This window comes from Centropristis striata, chromosome 22 (genome assembly GCF_030273125.1).
Source record: "Centropristis striata isolate RG_2023a ecotype Rhode Island chromosome 22, C.striata_1.0, whole genome shotgun sequence".
NCBI classification, from domain to species: Eukaryota; Metazoa; Chordata; class Actinopteri; order Perciformes; family Serranidae; genus Centropristis; species Centropristis striata.
In genome coordinates, this window is record NC_081538.1 from 18,676,636 (window position 1) to 18,693,780 (window position 17,145).

Consider the following 17,145-nt stretch of genomic DNA (forward strand, 5'->3'; position numbering starts at 1 on the left):
GCGTCAGAATCAAAGCCAACTTGTTTGTGCCTTTGTGTGGAAATCTGATGAAGTATGGATACTTGTGAACTTTTTTCATAATTCTTCAGGAGAGGATTACAGGAGACATAAACTGAATAATCCCATACTTCAGATCTTCATTGTCACCATTCAGTATTATTAAACCATTATACTTTATGTTATTAGCCATTAGCAGGCTGTGCAGTGTTGTATAGTGATATAAAAATCCAGGAATACTTAGCCATCTGCTCCGTAGTACATAAACTGTGTTTTATACTTTCTATGTAAATGACCCAAATGGTAAGAAAAGGCTGAAAATGATGAGCAAGGCAAGCTGGCTTTTTGAGAATGTATTTCAGCTTTGTCAGTTTGCCAATTACGCTATGTGTGTGTGTGTGTGTGTGTGTGTGTGTGTGTGTGTGTGTGCAGATTGGAGTTTCAGTTATGCAAACATGTCTTGGAGGCAAAGCTGCCCCAGTGTACAAGGGCATCATTTGCTATCTCTGTGATTCATCGACACAGTGAGTTGTGTTGGGTTTAGTTTGTGTATTAATTTCATTGGTTGAGTCACACGCTGTGTCTCAATTCAGATACTTCTGTAAGTACATCTTGTTGTAGTACACAAAATACCAGATAAAAATACACACAATGAGAAAAATATAGAAAATAATAACCATGGTTTGAAGTTAAAAGTGAAAGTAAAAAGTGAGCAGTGCAGATAAATGTCAACAGTATATCAATGGTAGTATTTCAGGTATACCTAAATACATACATAGGTAAATTACCTTAAGTGTGTTGTACTTCAGGAGTTTGTTGTAAAGCCAATGTGTAAATGGCATAAACCTGCATTCTAATGACCAGCAGGTGGCGACTTCACTGGTTGCAAATAGAAGTCCGGTTGTATAGAAGTCTATGAGAAAATGACACTACCCCTCACTTGATTTATTACCTCAGTAAACATTTTCCTCATGAGTTTATGGTCTTAATCTCTTTATGTAAATTATGATCCCATTTTGAGTAAAATAGATGGTAAACAGGTATATGCTTTAGGGCGTGGCTACCTTGTGATTGATTGGTAGCTGCCATTGTTTTGTCCGTGTTTTTGTCTTAGAAAGTAGACTCTTTCAGAGTGTTTTTCATTCATTGGAACATTTTAGTAGTACTAGAAAACACTCTGAAGAGTTGGCTGTTCATCTTGAATCACAGATGCTTCTGCTAGCCAAGCTAGCTAGCTAGTACTAGCGTTTACAGATGAATTAGTATCCTCCTTCCCCGGTCAACCTTCTCATCCAAATTGGGTCACTTCTGGTTCAAAACACCAAGATGGTGTCGGCCAAAATGGCAATCTTCAGGCTTCAACATTATATCAACAAACAAATGGGTGATGTCAAAGTGGCTGCATCGATTTCTTTTATACAGTCTATGTAGGGCTGGGCGATATATCGATATAAAAGATATATCGATATATTTTTTAATGTGATATGGAATTAGACCATATCGTATGTATCGATATAGCTCACTTCTTATCTTTCTTTATATATAAATGCTGCCTTTACTAGGGTTTGTCATATTTAGTTATTTTGTAACGTTTGTTATTCTTTTCTCATATAAATATATTTATTTCAGAAAAAGATTGGCCTATTTTATTTCATAGGTTATTTTTATTTAAGATATTTTTTTATTTAACTGTGCACTTTATGGAGCTTTGACTTAAAAAAAAAGGTACTCCTGTTGTTATACAGTATTTATGTTCACTTAAATAAAAGGTTTCAATAAAACTACTTGTGACATGTAATATTTGGCTTTGTCTTTTACTGAACATTTGCTCTCACTTTGCGATAAAGACATCAGGATATATATTGCATATCAATATTCAGCCTAAATATATCGGGATATGACTTTTGGTCCATATCGCCTAGCCCTAGATCTATGAGTTTAAGTCCTGGGTAATATGAACACCAAATTACTTAAAGCGGCTCACCTGCAAACTTCCAGTGGGGTGCAAGACCTCTGATGCTCCCCTGCAGAGTCCATGGTTTTACTGATATTTAGGGAGACGTGGCTAGTTTGGCACCAGTACTTCATGATTCAAGATCCGGCCCAACATAACCCCGTCTTTGTTGGCAAACTTTGTTGTGTTGTTGGAGCTGTGTTTGCTATACTACACTGCAGACACGACCGACTGGCCAGAGGGCTCTACACACACAGTGCTGAGGGTGAGACAGTGGTAAGAAAATCTCTCAAAGAACTTCATGGATACTGAGCGGAGGGCAACTGGGCTGTAGTCAGTCAGGAAGGCAGGGTAAGTCACCTTTGGCACAAGGTCAATAATGGACTGCTCGAAGCATGTGGGGACCACAGACTGAGCCAGAGAAAGGGTGGGGATGGTTGTGAACATTTGAGCCAGGACAGCAGCAGCCCTGGGCCCTGTGTGTATGTGTGTATGTGTGTGTGTGTGTGTGTGTGTGTGTGTGTGTGTGTCTGTGTGTCTGTGTGTCTGTGTGTCTGTGTGTGTGGACAGTCTGTAGAGTTGGCTCACCCTGCCCTATGACCCTCTCTGTGCTTGCTGGCTTTAGTCCTAGACCACCTTCCTCACACACACACACACACACACACACACACTGCATCACCCGTTGCCAAAGCAGCCGGCAGAGGCAGTGCTGGTCAGCTGGCTCAGCCTCTCTCAGTGATTAGAGCAGGAAGTTGGTGATAAGAACAGAAGTGTCACCTTGGTTCTCTGCTGCCTGATTGAAATCTCAGACACAGAGCAGTGCACACAGTAAAACTGTGTTTTATTACTGTCCTTTGTGAGTTACATGACAATAACTGGTATGGATATTAATGGGGTGAACGGAGAAACTCTGGCCAATCTCTTATTGCACTGCAAAAAGCCACCTCACAAAAACAAGAAAAAAAGTACAAAAATGAGGTGTATTCTGCCTTAAAATAGCAAAATCATCTGCAAATGGATCAAGAAAATTTGGCTTGTCATGACTCCAAAACAAGTAAAAAAAATCAAATCTTAATGAACCCAAAAATACCTTAGAATTAGTGTATTCTAACTAATAACAAGTGCATTTTTCTTGATTCTAATGAAATACACGTGACCTATTTTCTCAATATGTTGAAAAATATTCTTGAATTAATAATAAGTAAATGTTCGAGCCATCATCTTGACATAATGATATGCAAAGGCATTATATTTCTTGAAACCAGCAAAGTCATACTAAAAACCAGTTGAGTTATGATTTCTTAGTTATGCTCGAAATAAGAAATTATTACTTTGAAATAGCAGTTTTATACTTGTAAGTGTTGATGAAACAGCTTTGTAACTTTTGATATTCTAGTTTCAAACATGTATTTATTCAGTAAAGGTCATAAAATCTCGGTAACAAGCTGTAATATCTTATGAAGATAATTAGGACCAAAACACTTAAAACAAGTGAAACAGTCTGACATAAAAGATGCTTACTAAGAAGAACTATCTTATCAGACAGAAAAAGCATATATCCCCTTGATCTAAGATATTTATTCCTACTTAGATTTCAGTTTTTGCAGTGTGGTTGGCTGTTATTGGTTGAGTGCAACTTTGTGAAGGTTCACTCTTAGGGGGCATTCACACCTGAGCTGTTTGGTCCACTTTTTTTTGGTTTTTAGCTGATGTGAATACTCAAATGAACTCTGGTGTGGACCAAAGAACCAAACACTGGTCTGCTAAAAAATGGGGGTCTCGGTTTGCTTCAGAGTGCACCAGAATTTGGTTGGCTGCAGGTGAGAACGTGGTCTGAACCAAAGGAAGGACGCGAGCCATTTGGGCGGAAATTTGAGAATCATCACCAGGTAGCAGGCTTGAAAAATGTCTCGTGGACAGACGTGGTCTAACGATGAAGTAAAGGCCGTTATCGAAATATGGTCAGAAGATCACAGAGCACACACACAAAATCAACAAAGTCTTCAAATTATTTAGCAACAGAATGGTGACTAATGGTAGACTGTCTGCCAACAGTTTTGATAAAGTGTCAGTTATGTCCCTCACATATTTTGTCCAATAGATGAAGGACTTTCGATTACAATGGTTGGTGTGCTTGATGAAGCAGTGTGGAAGCAAACCAAACCAAATTTATACCATTTTCAGTACATCACATACTTGAAAAAAAAAAAAATCAAAAATGCAGATTGCTATAGTCCTACCGTAGGCAGGAATCTGATTTAAAAAGTGGCTCAATTGCCTCAAAGGGTTATCTACAGTTAGAGCCATCAAAATCATCCATTCATGTATGATGAGCTGGAAAAACTTTGCTTAAAACTGTGTATTAAACACCATATAAAAACATGCAAAATATCTCATTTAACTTGTAAAGTGGGTGTGGAATAGCATGAAAAGACTTTAACTAAGCAGAGCAGGTATGAGAGACACCTTAGACACTGTTAGTCATCTGTTTTGCTTTTTCTCTCTCCAACTTTTCTTTGTTGTCAGCAGTTATGAAACCATGATGTCAGCAAACCAAAGAACATATGGATTTATGACACACAAATCGTCATTTCTTTGCTGTTTTTTGTTGTGCACACACACACACACACACACACACACACACACACACACACACACACCTACATATTCTCTCCCCTATCAGTAGGGATATGCAGGTGGTGTTAGCTGCAGACTCCTGAATACAAATACACACAGACAGATGCACTTAGTCTGTATGCACGCAAGCAGGCACGTAGACAAACACACACACACACACACACACACACACACACACACACACACACAGCCGCCCCCTCGCCACACACAGGTGATACGGTGTCTGCCAGTGATAACAGCAGTAGGGCAGCTGAGCGGATACAACCTCCTTCTCGCTCCCTCAAGGTCACCAATAGGCCGACAGCGGCAGGGACAGCTGTGTCTCAGCCAGTTGCTGACCTGCCTCTGTTTGTTTGAAAAGCTCACTTCCTCTTTTGCATGAGTTAACAGCATTGTTACACTGGGATTATGTTCTCCCGGGAGCCAGACAGCAGTTAAAAACAATGCAAATCGGGGAAACATTTTGCAGGCAAATTAATCCAGAAAATGGAGAGTTAGCCAGAACTGGTTTGGTGACTAGTTAGTTAGTTAGGTTCTTTATTGTCCCCAAAGGGATAATTGTTTTTTCAGGACAGCATACATTAAAAAAAAAAAAAAAAAAAAGGCACAGCACAGTGTAGCAACACTGTGTAGCACACAGGTACCAAACACCCCCTCTTCCCACATATACAACATATAACAGATAACCCCTCTTCCCTCATATATCACAGAGAAACATATAAGAACTAAGGAGATAATTTTCTTTCTTAATAATTTTTCCTTTTTTCAGCCGGAGATTTTTTTTTCCTCTGCAAAGGCACAGCTGGAAAAGAACCAAATCCATGTTAAAGTTGATTATTTCTCTTAATAAAATGATCTTTCATATTTCATAATTTGATCTGACCCCATTTCCTAAGGCTGAATAGCGACCCAAGCAGACTGCCCTTCAGCCAGATGCCTCAGGGTTAAGCACCTTTCATCAGTACATATCTCTTCTGAGTGAACAGACACATATCTGATTCAATCAATATTGTTTGACGCACAAAAAATAAAGTAAAATTAGGTTTAGAAGAGAATGCAAAAGATAAACTTACTCCAGCACAAGGCCATTGTCATGGTTTCCTGAAAGTACTCTCTGCCTTGTCACCATGTGGACTCAGCGTAATGGTTGTGTCTGAGTAGAGGAAGCATCAAGCACTGAGATACTGTTTACTTCAGTGTGAAAAATGGCCTAATTGAAGACAGGAACTGTGCATGAGAGGTGATCGTTCAGCCACAGCTGGATTCAAAGCAGTGGCGGTTCTAGACCAATTTTACTGTGGGGGCCAAGGAGGGGCCAGTGTTTAATCAGAGGGGCACATTAAAAAACGTCAAAATGATATTTAACCCTTTATCAGGCAAAGAACTATATTTGGTAACTTCAGGTAATATTTCGAGAAAAAAGTTGCAAATTTACTAGATTAAAGTGGCAAATCTACAAGAAAAAAAGTTGCAGATTTAAGAGATTTAAAGTGGCAAATCTGAACGAAAAAAGTTGCAGATTTATGAGAAAAAAGTGGGGAAAAAAGCAATTTTTTTCTCACAGATTCACCACTTTAAATCTCATTAATCTGCGAATTTTTTTCTCGTAGATTTGCCCCTTTAATCTCGTAAACTTTTTTCTGAAAATATTATTTTCGTATGTTTTTTTTTTTTTTTTACACATTCTGGCTGTATGTAATACCCTCCAGTGTTCTCTAGGGTTAAAATTTGGAATTTGCAAGTATTTCAATGAGTCCCTATTAAGGGTCAAAGTGGTGAATCTGGGAGAAAAAAGTTGCTTTTTCCCCACTTTTTTTCGCGCAGATTTGCCACTTTAAATCTCTTAAATCTGCGATTTTTGTTGTTGTAGATTTGCCACTTTAATCTAGTAAATTTTCAACTTTTTTCTCGAAATATTACCTGAAGTTCTTTGCCTGATAAAGGGTTAAGCATTCAAAACCTTTATTTGAGCTAAAAGTCTCATTTAAGTATATTTGGAAGAACTACATTGATTGAAACAATGACACTTACCAACAAGAACAATTGTTTTTTTGTACAACAATGACATTTCTCATTTTTGTGCACAATTACTTTTTTAGCATTTTGAAAGTGCAGTACAGTGAGAATTATCTTTTTATTTAGCTTGTATTGCACAATTAAACTATTATACAATGTACACATTTTAGGTTCCTTTTGTGTACAATGAGATATTGTTTGAACAAAAAATTGGTAAGAATTGTTCCGTCGTTCATCGTTATAAATTGATCATTTTATTATTAATTTGACACAGGGGCCACAGCAGGGGCCAAGGGCTTCTTCACAGGGGCGGTGGCCCCTGTGAAGAACTGCCACTGATTCAAAGCCTCCAGAATAACATGGAAATATCTAGTGTACAATATGTGCTGCCTGAATGTGGGATTATTAGGATATTAAAACAAAATCGAGGTTGAAGATAACCTACCATACTGTGCAGTCCTGCCAACAAGCTCCATAAAGCTGTTTGGAGCAATACATAGCCTGTGGGCATGTCTTCCCTGAGAACACCTCTACACAGGAAAAGTTCTTTATACCGCAAGAATGTTTGTCTTTGTGAAGATTGCAGCTTGATGTTGACATTGGATCAAAAAACTAGTTCTGAACTGGATGAGTCTTATGGTAAACTGGCAAACATCCCTCTAATATTTTTTTGTTTAAAAATGGTAATACAGTCATGGAAAAAAAATATTAGACCATAGTTTTCTTCAATTTATTGTTAATTTGAATGCCTGGTACAACTGCAGGAACATTTGTTTGGACAAATATAATAATAACAACAAAAATAAGTAAGTAATAAGAGTTTAGTTTAAGAGCTGATATCTAGACATTTTACGTGGTTTTCTTGATAATAACCTAATCATTATCAAGAAAACCATGGAAAATGGCTAAATATAAGCTCTTAAATTAAACTCTTATGAGCTATTTTTGTTGTTATTATTATATTTCTCCAAAGAAATGTACCTTTAGTCGTACCAGACATTAAAATAAACAAGATATTAGAGAAAACAAGGGTGGCCTAATAATTTTTTCCATGACTGTATGTCCCAGTTATTGCAAGAGTTGGTTGAATTTTGAGGGACTGTATGGGGGTCGCGTTACATGCAACTTTGGTTTGATTGATAACTCTTAATTGCCCGTAGGAGTGAATGAGAGCATGATTGGTTGTCTGTCTCTAAGTGTCAGCCCTGTGATAGTCTGGAGACCTTTCCAGGATGTATCCCGCCTCTCACCCAATGTCAGCTGGGATCGGCTCCAGCCCTGCAGCCCAGGTTTGGATAAGAGGATAATGAATAATGGATAAAGGACAATGAATGGGGATCTATGTTTTTCAGAGCAGACAGTAGCTTTATGTTGCTTTTGTCATGCATGTATCATGTTGCATTATTTTAGAGAGCAGTGTGAACCTACAACTCTTCTAAAAATTATGTTCCCATACAAAAAACAATATTCTCAAAAATGTCTCGAGGGCAACACATTTTCTTCTGTATTATGGTTGCAGTTAAAGTTGTGGATTGAAACAAAACTACTTAGGTTTAGGAAAAGATCATTACAATCAGGAACTTAATCCAGGAGAAAATACGTTTCCCTTATAACATGATTGAGAATGTAGTTTTTCTCATCTGGGAACATAATTTTAAGGAGACAGTGTCCGCTCCCAAAGATCAGTATCTCTTGGCACACATCATGAGGGATGTTTGTAAAGGAACTGGACGTTATCTGTTTGTGACCACATTTATATCTACCTTAACATAAATCAGAGAGTGGCTTTTAAGACTGTCCAAATGCATGCTATCCCTGGCTTTTACCTTCATTTGTCTTCTTTTACCTCCTGATGTCATCGAAGTGACTTAGTGTGACTAAGAAACGGCCAAGATGTGTGCATGTATTTGATAAGATAGAGTCAGACATGGAGAGATCATGTGGTGATGTGTCCTTTAGGCTGTGCCGGCACGGTGACAGCAGCAGCTGACCTGACATTTGCCAAATCTGTATGAATACACAACCTTTTGTCTTTGAAAGGCAACAACAGAGCTGACATTTTCCACTCAGTCCTCTCCAATTACAGCTAATCTTTATTCCCTTTCCCGGCAGGAGGCTCCTCTCTGCTTTGCGTATCCTGGGGATAGACGCAAACATTGTTCAGTCTCCTGGAATGTGAATGAGCCACAGCATACAGTGAGTCAGCACCCGGGCCAATGTAACAGTAGCAAGGCTGCGGCTTAAACTGCGTGCAGGTAGGCCTGTCACATGGGTGTGTTTGGTTTTGTGTGTTGAAAGTGAGACGCCTCCCTTTGACATTGCCGTGTGTCCGCTAAACAATGTGATGACAGAAAACAGCCCCAGGACACATTTTCCTTTTGTTCTCCAACTCTACCTTTGTTTTTCTTTGCCTCCATTATGAAAGAAATATGTTTACAATTATCATGACATTTTCATGTGAATAAATATCTGTTGAGCAGGACAATACAGACTAACCCATTACAAAATATAGTGTGACCTTCTACCATTTAACTAAATGACCGATAGAGCAAGAACAAGCAGGTTGCTGGCTGGTGCCAGTGTGTGCCTCCCAACATGGTGCACAATAAAGATTAGAAATGTGAAGAATTGTTGGCAATTAGACTCTATTGTGACGTAAAAAACACCCTAAATATGTTTAGAACTGCAAATGCACTGTAACAATGCCAACCCTCCTTCTTTATTTGGCCTCAGGATCTGCAAAAATGACCCAAAAGAGACACTAACTGTAATGAGCCAGCAGCGACTTCGCGCGTACGCAATTTGCAGACTGGACGCCGAGGGGTTAACATCCCCTTCGGCTCTGTGACGACTGGGAGGACTGTGCCACTTGTGAGTGCTTTGGGGTCGCTTTTTAGAAAAAAATAGTCGCTAGGGGGGTCTGAAAAGTCGCTAAATATAGCAACAAAGTCACTAAGTTGGCAACACTGGACAGACTTTCAGCTAATGGCTCTAGAAAGTCCAATCCAGTCACCACAAACCCCAGTCTAACTTGTCTAACAGCAGCAACTGATAGTTTACTGAGTCCCATTTAGAGTAAAATAGACAATTAAGCAGGGTGTACTTTAATGCGTGGCTATCATGGACTAACAGATTGCTACCTCAGTGCACTCAGTATTTTTGGAATTTGCACCTCACAGTCAGTTCATCATAGTTAATTGTAACATTTTGGTAATTTAAAAATGTTCAGTATTCAGTTTTACTAAAAGACACTCTAAGGAGCTGGTTGTTTATTTTAAATTACAGATGCACCTTGCTAACCAAGCTAGCTAATTAGCGCTAGCTGATAACTCAGCATCCTCCTCCCTAGCTCCACCCTCTCATCAAATATGGTCACTTCTGGCTCCAAAAGAACAAGTTTGTGATGGCAAAAATGCTGAACTTTAAGGATTTGAAAGAGAAAGAGTCTCTCTGAAGTCTTTCAGGCTACACAACGCACCCACTTTACTCCACAACAAGCCCCCTGTGATAATTCATATATCATAGTTTTATTAAACCAAATCTTTTTGTAACCCAAACCAAGTCGTTTTGTGGCTAAACCTAACCAAGTAGTTTTGACAACATAACTTAACCAAACTGTGTGCCATGTAGTAGCTAAGTCCTATAATGCTGTGCATCTACAGATAGACCTTCTTGGTTTAAAACCAGGAGGCAATCTCTGTGTCTGAGCATGGAGGCAAACCAGGAAGTGCCTTAAGCTGCATTCTACCGAAAATTCCAGCAGGGGACGCTAAGTCTGGCTGCAAAAAAATTCTGCCCATTCATATCAGTGCAAAATGAGAAAACTTCTCACTTGATTTATTACTTCAGAATTTTTTTTTAGGACAACACTATGGTCTCAATCACTAGTAAAAAAAAACTTCTTCAAGACAATTTGATGTCAATAGTTCTAATAATGGCCTTATTCAGAAGAAAATTGAAGATAAAGAATCATATAATTTGGGGCATGGCTACCTTTGATTTACAGGTCACTAACAAGGCGAGCCGTCACCAGGAGAGAATCAGAACAATGTGTATCCACTGCAACGTGTCAATAAAGTTATATATAATGTTATATAGATATAAAAAAGGACGTTTATCAGTTTGGTCTCATAACTTTGACCCTTTCACTGTATTTTCACTTAATGACAGTTTATTTGAACGTTTTGCTCATTAATAATGTCTTGTTCAGCGTTTCGTTGGACTAACACTCCAAGGAGTCACTGTTCATTTTTCTGAGGTCAGTAACATACATTTTGTTTTTGTTTTTTTGCTAGCCAAAATGAACATCCCAGTTAGTGCTCCAGTTAATGCTAACATGAATTAGCAGCAGCTTCTCTCAGTCAGGTTGCGGTGTAGAGAGGCTGTAGTCAGTGATCAGATCCCTGTCGCTCCTCCACAGTCCAGATATGGTCTGCTCCCTGTATCGGAAACAAGATGGCGACGCAAGATGGCGACGAGTGTAACACTGAACTCGATGCCTCAAACGGGCCACAAACCAATGGGTGACATCACGGTGACTACGTCCATTATTTATATACAGTCTATGTTTAAAACATGTCGTAGTCTATACAATCAATGGGTGACATCGCCGTTGTTACGTCCACGTCTTTTATACATCTTATGGACAAGCCATTAGGATTTAGCCATTAGCTTGCCAGCTTCACTACTTCACCTAACACTGGATGTTGTCCTCACATCACAGAGCCTCAGTTACTGCCAATGCTCAAACTTCCAGAAACAATTTTTTATGTGCCACTTTATGGCCTTTACTTTACTCTCAAAGGTCTGGGAGGCCTTTCCAGAAACTAACTAATAATGTTTTATGAGTAAACAATGACATAGCCTCCCAAGTTAATGATGTTCATCAATCACCCCTCCAAATTGAAAATATCCTTCTACCCAAACTTACAATTTCATTTGGAAACCACACAGAAATTGCAGTGCTGGCTTACTGTGTAACATACTCTGCTGCTGTCAGGTAGAAAACTAATATTTAAGAGGTGAGATTAGTTTGTGAAATAGTTAGCAGGAGTAGTAAGATGATATCATCATAAACCCACACTGTGATCGACAGGTGCATTCCAGGAAGTGTAGAGAGCACTCAGCACCACCAATGCTTTAACTTTACTTTTCCTTGTTGGGATTAGTTACGCATCATTAGAGTCATAATGTACTTAGGAGTTATTTGGTTCTTATGTAAAACTTAACTCAAGGAAGAAGCTGATTTTTGGAGGGTGGAACTTCATTGTAACCGTGGCACCACCTCCTTTGTGATCATTTGGGAACAATGAAAGTCTTTCATTGGCAAAGACACACAGCATGTCAGGGAGGTAATTTCAGCTTATTGTTTGCTCTTACATCTGATATCTGGGGTGCAATGTTGATATTGGCACCTGTGTTTTTTCAGTTTGGTATTGTGTTTAACATTCAGAGGATGGCAGCCTGCAACTGAACACTGCCCTGAAGCACAAAGTCTTCCAAATGTTACTGTCACAGATGACGGCACGCATGAGTTTGCTGGTTAGTAGTTCATCTTTAAATATGATCTGTCTCTAGCTGTAGCTCTCTCTCTCTATCTCTCTCTCTGTGTGTGTGTGTGTGTGTGTGTGTGTGTCGCTTATTGTGTCCCCAAATCTTTGCCTGTCTGACCTGTCAATGCTTCAATGATCTGTAACTGTATTCACCAAGTTATTTGCTGAGATCTGGGGACACTGGTGAAAAGAAGGCCAACAAACCAACACAAATGGATAAATGGACTGTACTTATATATCGCTTTTCTCCACCACTTAAAGCACTTTACACTACAGGCAGCTCTCATTCACCCATTCTCACACACATTCATACACTGGTGGCTGAGGTTACCCTCAACGGTGCTGACTACCACCATCAGGAAATCAGTCATACGCCGATGAATGTAATTTCTGGAGCAATTTGGGTTTCAGTTTCTTTGATAAGTAGAAGTTTAGTAGAATAAAGGCCTGAGAAGTAACTGTGTCTTGACAGGAAACCCAGGACAAAGCTGATTTCAATATAAAAGCCCCACAAAATAACTATATCTCATACCTTGGTAAAATAAATGCCTTTGGCTTAACAGGAAACACAGGACCAGGCTGTACTGTCAAAGTAAAAGCCCCAACAATATCTTCATAGGAAGGGCAAAGCCGTATTGTGAAACTCTCTCTCTCTCTCTCTCTCTCTCTCTCTCTCTCTCTCTCTCTCTCTCTCTCTCTCTCTCTCTCTCTCTCTCTCTCTCTCTCTCTCTCTCTCCTGTTATGACAGTATGAATGTCTGATAGAAAAATGACATGAAAGCCAGATTTTTGCACAGATTTTTACTTTTTAAGGCTATGGTCTTAAACTTTTGATCAGCTGCTGAACAGCCTGTTTGAGTTTAAATGCTTTTCAATGAATGTTTTCAATAAATTGCCTACTATATATATGTATATATACTCCTGTTTATTATTTTTGCAACAACCTGGTTATGTATATATATATATATATATATATATATATATATACATATGTATATATATTCTGCTATAAAAAAAAACAAATAAAATATATTCATGAAATGTTTGATTGGATCATGTGTATGACACTCATATTCCTTTAGTATCATCAACCAAAGGACAGTGTGCTGCTGTTGTGTCTCTTTTTTTTGTTTTCCCTCAGCACTCTTTTCTTTTCTATCCTACTTTCATGGTCTCCCTCTTTCCTCCTCTACTTTCATCATCTTTTGCCACAATGACATATTTGTGCTCTATTTCCTGATTCTTCAGTCATTAACATCTCCAGTCTGATACATATTTTTTTTAATCTCCAACTCCCCCATCCTCTCCACTTCTCCTTTTCTTTTTTTTCCTTCCTTTTCCCATTTCTTTATATGTCTTTTAACCTTGTACCTGCCTTGACTCTCTACAATCCCTCCCTTCATTTTCTGTCCTCACCTCCACTCCCTCTCATCCCACATTTGCATACTCTTGTCTCACCTGTAATTTCACTTCAGTTTCCTATAATTCCTTTCCTATAATTCCTTTCCTTTCCTTTCCTTTCCTTTTCTTCAGTCCTTTCTCCTCTCCTTCACCTTCTTTAATTCTCTTTTATTGCTCCCTTTCCTTATGTCTCCTCTCCTTTTATTCCTCATTTCCTTGATTTATGTTCTCCTTCCCTCTTCCCATGCCTCGCCCCATTTCATTTTCCTCTCTATTCCATCTCTTTCTTCTTCTCTTATTCCTCTATTTATCTCCTTCCCTGCCCTCTTATCCTTTCCATCAACCATGTCATTTTTCTCCTCTTACCCTCTTTCTCTTCTCTCCTATTTTCTCATTTCCTTGTCTCTCCTTTCATTTCCTCTCCTGTCTTCCCCTTTCCTCCCCTCTCCTCATCTACTGCCAGCTCTCCTCTCGTTTCACCTCCTTCTTTTTCTCCCCTCCCCCCTTACTTCCTCCCCCCCGCGCATCATGCCATGCAGCGTTGCGTTGAAGGACAATGATCTCATTCACGTACGCCTTGGGAAAATGTTTGTGACACTCTGGGGGGCTGACGGGCACTTGTGCAGTGCCACCAGGCGGCCGGGGGACCCTCACTGACAGGGAGTCGGTGGGTGATGTGTGAGTGAATAGTGGAAAAGAGGGATGGAGTAAAAAGGGACAGAGAGGCTTCTTTCAATGTCACCCTGTAATCCAACACACTTCATCACTTCCTCTTTCTGTCACCCTGTCCCTCCGCCCCCCCTACAGTATTTCCTCTCCTCTCCTCATCTTTCTCTTTCGCTCTCTTACCCTCCACCTCTTAATATTCTGTCTTGCAGACAGGTACATGCATTTTTCTCCCAGGAACGATACTGTCACATTTATGAATGTTCTGGAGACTGCAGAGTGGGATATGAGGGTGAAGAGGAGAGTGAATTTAAATGTTGTGATTGTCACTGTGAGGGCTGCTGCTGCTGCTGTAGATTGAGTTATAGCTGGAGAGGAGTCGGCTCAGTAAACCCTGAAGAGTTTCCTTGTAGCTCTGCGCTAAGCTAATTGGTTAGTTATAGCAATATGTTGTGGAGAAGGCAGAGACGGGCTGAAGTGGAGTGTGTCATTAAGTCCTTAATTGCACTGAACGGTTGGATGGCGAGTTAAAGCTGTCCAGTGTGACGAAAAGGAGAGATGACAGTTAAAATGAAAGCCACCTGTGCAGAATATTAACAGTGACTATAAAGTACCAATACAATATCCAACTTAAAGCTGCACTCATCTATATATTTAGATTAATAGTGGGTAAAATGACTGTATACAGTGATAAGGTGTGAACCAACAAAACATTATGACCCATCTCTGTCTACCCTCAGCACTATTCAGTGCCTTATAACCAGTTATCATTCAAGGTCCTTTTTTGGAGAATTGTCTGTTGTTTTAGGGGGAGATAGCAGGTCAACAATAAATACCACATATAAGTGGTCATCATCTGAAAGCTGTGAACCTGAAGATTAATTTAAGATGTAGCTCAGCACTGTATGTCAAATTGTTCTGGTCAGAAATGTCAAATAAATTGACTTATTTATTTATTTAAACCTATTCAGGTGTATAAGGGGTTCATAACATTAATATATGGCCCATTGAAGTCCATTTCCATGTTCAACTATGTCCCATAATATGTTGCAGCAATATTTGGGTTGATACCATTTGTTACACACATTTGGTGCTGAAATATGCAATTTCATTCATGCTGAAAATGGATAAAATGGTCTAAAAGACTGTTCAAGGTCTACATGAATGTCAGAATTTTCGACGTTGTTCCGAGCTCCAATTTCCGACTTTCAAGTTCTGACTTTGAGTGAAAATTAAACTCACCATATGGCGTTACGGTAAGAACATGTTAGACCTGCCTTCAAAATAAAAGCAAACACATGTAGCTTTCAAAATAAGAGCACATGGATGTGTTAGCAGAGTCCACCACAGCATTTACAAGAAGACTGTCAAAATAAGACGCCTTAAATAAAACATAGAAGAACCCTTATTCTCCTTTACAATAATTCTCTAATATATGCAAAATGTTTGCAATTTTATTCATGTTGAGAATGGATAAAATGGTCTAAAAGACCCTCCAGAATATAACATTAATATGCCAAGACCTTTGGAACAACATAGAAGAATCCATGCTGTGATTTGGGTTCAAAAACTTTGGTCACCTCTGGAGATTTCTGTATTTGCAGCGAACTATTCCTTTAATGTGAAAAACAAAAATGTGAAAATGTGAACAAAACACCAGGGACAACTAATAACTGGCCTTATGTGGACAGTTAACATGATGTTTTTAGATTTTGTTAGTGGGGCTACAGTGGCATTAGAGGACAGACAAAGGTAAAGCACCTGAAGAAACCGGAGTCAGCGACTTAGAATCAAAGAGGAAAAGGCTTCTATGAGTCACCAATCATGCATGGGACTATGTCTTTTCATTTTGCTTTTCATGACAAATATCATGAGATGACAGAATCATACCAAGCGATGAAAAACTGAACTCACCAAATAATTATGCTAGATATTTCAGTTCATCTTCTAAATATAGTGGAAGTAATGATTGAAGTTTTTGATCTTTCATAATGGATTGTGCTGACTGATCGAGGATAAAGGAGGAAGGAAAGAAAACAAAGACGCTCTCAGGCTTTTAGAGACTTCAAACACTACTTCTCACTGCTGAAAAATACTCTGTTAGAAACCTTCCACATCGACAGCATTTTTTGTATGCATGCAGGCATAAATCCACAGTAAAATACCACCAATTTATCTACCCTCAACCAGGCTGAGGCACTCATTTGTACTCATCCCTCCAAAGTCCTTCAACAAAAACAATTTTCATGCTGCTAGGAACTCAGCTTCTAAGTAAAACACAAAACTGTGGTTTGCATTTACATCCTTGAATAAATCCCAAATTCTCTGGCCTCTTGCTGATTTCTTCATATCCTGTAACCTTTTGAAACAGTAATGACTCTAAATGGTAATGGCATTTTTCTCACAAAATATAAAACATTTGAGACACACTGTGATGTAGTCTGCAGCACAGTCAGCACGCAGATACTGTATGTATAATTTATCATCTCTTCTGAAGTCTCTTCCGCATGTATTAACGCCAAATATCAGACTACTTTTTTGGGGCTTTTTCGTCCATCCATTTTTTCACTGATATATCCACATTAGTTTTCCAGTGTTAAAGCACGACCCTACATCCAGTAATAAGTGCTGTTCTGCAGCAGGAGACATGGTGGGTATTATCTCTACCTAATGGGCAGAACATTGACCCTTGTACCATCAAACCATCACTGCATTGATGAAGATAATAATGTTTGTCCACAGAAGATCTATAAAGGGGCATGACTACAACAGTATTACATCTACCAACAAAAGCAAGAACTTCAGAGTCTTAGCCTGCCATTCTACTTGGATCCAATATGTTCAATTGATAATTCACTAACAGAGACTACGCCAATATAGAGTTCAGGAAAGTTTAATGCATGTGGAGAGCTGAGATGATGTA